At 49.2% G+C, this 3,780-nt stretch overlaps 1 long non-coding RNA gene across 1 annotated transcript; it reads right to left on the minus strand.

Annotated features, from left to right (window-relative positions):
* Positions 1–209: 209 nt before the first annotated feature.
* On the minus strand, positions 210–3,488 carry LOC118651497. Its single transcript, XR_004966270.1, has 3 exons — positions 3,283–3,488; positions 3,021–3,138; positions 210–721 (listed from the first exon to the last, which is right to left on the minus strand). It is a non-coding gene; the product is annotated as an uncharacterized LOC118651497 (long non-coding RNA).
* Between the last annotated feature and the right edge of the window lie 292 nt (positions 3,489–3,780).

The raw sequence follows: 3,780 nt of genomic DNA on the forward strand, positions 1-3,780 counted from the left end.
ATTTTTTTATTTTCCCTAATCCTCATCTGAGGATATTTTTCCCATTGATATATATATATATATATATATATATATATATATATATATAATTTCAGAGAGGAAGAGATAGAAACATCAATCATGAGAGAGAATCACTGATCAGCTACCTCCTGCACGCCCCACACTGGGGATTGAGCCCACAACCTGGGCATGTGCCCTGATCAGGAATCAACCCATGACCTCCTGGTTCATAGGTTGACACTCAACCACTGAGCCACGCCGGCCGGGCTAGGTAAATTGCTTTAAAATCTAATTCCCAGGGCAAATTCAAACAACCAGAAAACTCAAACAACTAGGATGTTTTTCAATGTCTAACTGATGATTGATGTCATGTGATAGGCTGTTCACGTTCATTCTTTTAGGCACTGAGCCAGGTGCTGGGGACACAAAGGTGAATTAAACACACACGGACCGGCTTTTATAAGTGGGGAAAACACGGTTGGTGTCAAAGGGTAGCTTGGGGGACTTCACTTCTCTGCTCCTCCCAGCCTCCCAGCCACCTCCAGTCTTTGATGGGAAGAGTTAGCGTTTTCTCAAGCTTACGGTGAAGCTGTTCTTTTTCTACACCATCGCTGCCCCTGGAAGGCCCCTAGAAGAGACCTTCTGGAGCTGCGCTGAGGGGGTATCGACAGTGCAGCCGAGGGCAACAATGATGGAAGCATTTGGTCCAGTGAGCCCAGCCCTGAAAGATGAGGAGAGGTACGTTAGCCAAAGAAGGGCGGTGGCAGGCACCTGAGCCAGCTTCCTAATCTCAGGGCCCCAAGGTGGCCTGGCTTCACTGTGCACGTGGCTCTGGGGAGAGCAGGGAGAGAGGAAGATCACTAAAGGGCCTCCTTGCATGGTGTGCTGAGGGATTCGTCTCCTCTCTTCCAAATCCCTGTACATTTCAGTGACGCAGGAAGTTTTGTTTTATTCTCCTCTGAAGTCCTAGGTCCCATCACACTGACTGGTTGGCCTGTAGGTAGCGTCAAATGTGTGTGCTGTATGGAGACAGGTTTTGGGGGAGTCATGAGGGGGCAGAGATGGCACAGATCTGCCCCACAGAGGCAGGATGCGAGGGGAACAAGACACAGCGGAGGGGACTAGATCCTTGTGCCATAATTGGAGTCTCAGGCTCTGTGATCCTCAGCAATTTACCCACCGAGGGTCAGGGTTTTCACCTGGAAAACAGGAATAATAATAATGATAGTCCCTGCCACATAGGGCTCTTGGGATAACACGGAATGATCTGAATAAAGTACTCAGCAGGGTGCCCGGCTCATCTTAAGTGCCTCAGAGATGGTTGGTATATGTTTGGATGACTCAGGTAAGCACATGACTCTCAGCTACCTTCTCCTAGGTATTAAAAAAAAAAAAAAAAAAAAAAGGAAAAGCCATCATTTTTGTTAAATGTGCGCTTTAAATAGAGAAAAAGAAAAGACAACCCCAACTGGAATGTTGCTGACAACATAGTAATTTTAGCATAAGTTGAACAGCATGTTCTTAAAAAATTCTCTGAAACAAATCATTTGAACTGAACAAAGAAAAATGTGGACCTGGCTCACAGAGGGAGGGAACTTTTCTTGGCTTTTAAAAGGCCCACTTAGTTCTATTAGTTGCTGTCAGAGACTGCAAACACCTGGATGAAGGTTGTTACTCAGATTCACTTTGGCCTTGGGCCGTGTCCGTTTTTAAAAGGCTTTGGTTCAGCTTTTGTTTTCTGTATTTAAGCAAATAAACACCCAGTGTTTTTCAAGAGCATTTGCCTCTGGTTTGCTCCCAAGAAAAGCAGGAAACAAGCTTGCCCACAAACCCAGATAAAAACAAAGGGCCTGCACCACTACCACACATCTGGGGACCAGACAAGTTCACTAACGCTCAGCTGGGATGGGAGTTCATCGAGAGCAGGAAACTTGGGTTAGACACCCTGTAACCCTAGAACAAGGCCGGATTTGGGCTGAATGCTTAACATATGTTACTTCATTGGAAGAAGGAAAAACAAAGCACTGCATTGGTGGAGAACCGTGACCCCACCTGATGTGGCACAATGTGCTTTTGGTTTAAAAAAAAAAATCCCTCCCAGGTTCATTACCACTGGGAGTACAGATGGGGAACACCGTTCCGGAAAAGCCATTTGACAATGTGTAAGGGGAGCCTTAGAGCTCTAAACACAATGATGCTCACTGCAACCAGGGGGGCTGGAAGCAAAGGTGCTATTCTGGGAGGAGGGACATGTGGGCTGGGGATTGAGCCTGCAACTGAGGTACTTGCCCTTGATCAGACTCGAACCCGGTACCCTTCAGCCTGTGGGCCAAGGCTCTATCCACTGAGCCAAACCGACTAAGGTTGTCAGTGCTATATAAAACCGAAGTGCAAGATAAGAGGTGGACGTGGAGGTGAGGACGGGGTGAACAGGCTTCTGTTTTTGTTTATTTTTGTTAAGCTTCACCCCAGGATATTTTTCCATTGATCTTTTAGAAAGAGTGGAAGAGAGAGGGAAAGACAGAGAGAAACATCAATGTGAGAGAAACACATCGATTGGTTGCCTCCTGCACTGGCCCTGACCAGGGCCTGGGCTGAGCCTGCAACCCAGGCATGTGCTCTTGGCTGGAATCAAACCTGGGACCCTTTGGTCCACAGGCAGACACTCTATCCACTGAGCCAAACTGGCTAGGGCCTTCTGTTTAAAATAAGACTGTCTGTGTAAGTCTCATTCATTGGCAAAACCTGAGGAGAGGGTGGAAGACAGGCCATTATTTGGGTGGAAAATGCTAGTAGAGCACCCCCACCTCCATCCAGAAGCAGAGTGTTCCTATGAAACCTTTTGTAAGCAATTGCCATTCATTGAAAAGGAAAAAATTTTTTCGCAGTCTTAGCCCCCCCCCCCCCCCCGGAAATAACCTACAAAATCATACCAAATACCACATAAAACCTAGAAGAACACTAACATAATAGTAAAAGCAGAAGGCACACAATAAATGGAGGTGAAGCAAGATGCTCACAAATAGTTAATGCCGCCACAGCTGGCTCCTGAGATGCTGAATGTGGCTCCCAGGGAAGGAGCGTGGCGGGGCGTTCTCGGGTGCCCGGGTGCGCACCGCCTCTCTAATGCTCAGCTCGCTGTAAAACAAACGCCGAACGTTATTGCTTCGTAGACGCGGAAATGCTCTTTACATTTCTTCCAGTTAGTGAAAACGGGCACTAAGGCAGGTCGTTGGTGAAAGCGAAGTGGCTTAACCTGCAATTCCGAAAAGCGGGAGATACCTGTGTCCAATGGAAAGCTGGGCGTAAACTATTCAAGGAGGCGGGAAAACGGGAACAAATAGTAAACACAGCAGTTTTCACGATCATATTTTGATGCTGCTTTTGATTTTCTTCTTTCCACTATGCACTTTCTTTTTTATGTTTAGTGAGCGCGTTTTAATATTTAAAAAAAGAATCCACAAGGGTAGGCACCCGGGAGTCCCAGCGCCCGCTCCGCCGCGCCAGCCCCGCCCACCCACCGTCCTCGCCGGCCCCGCCCACCACCCGCCCGCCCCGCCCCACAAGCCCCGCCCACCACGCCACGCCACGCCCACCACCCGCGGCCAGCAGGGGGCGCGCGGCCCCCGCTCGGAGTCCCTCAGCCCAGGAGTCCTCACGGGCGTCGCGCTCCATGGGCTGCTGCGGGAGCACCGACGTGGGGGAGGCCGCGCAGCCTGAGCGGGAGGCCAAAGGCAAGAGAGACCCGGGCCGCGGTTCTTCAGGTACGACCGAGAGGAA

Source organism: Myotis myotis, unplaced genomic scaffold (assembly GCF_014108235.1).
Source record: "Myotis myotis isolate mMyoMyo1 unplaced genomic scaffold, mMyoMyo1.p scaffold_m19_p_3, whole genome shotgun sequence".
Lineage (NCBI taxonomy): Eukaryota > Metazoa > Chordata > Mammalia > Chiroptera > Vespertilionidae > Myotis > Myotis myotis.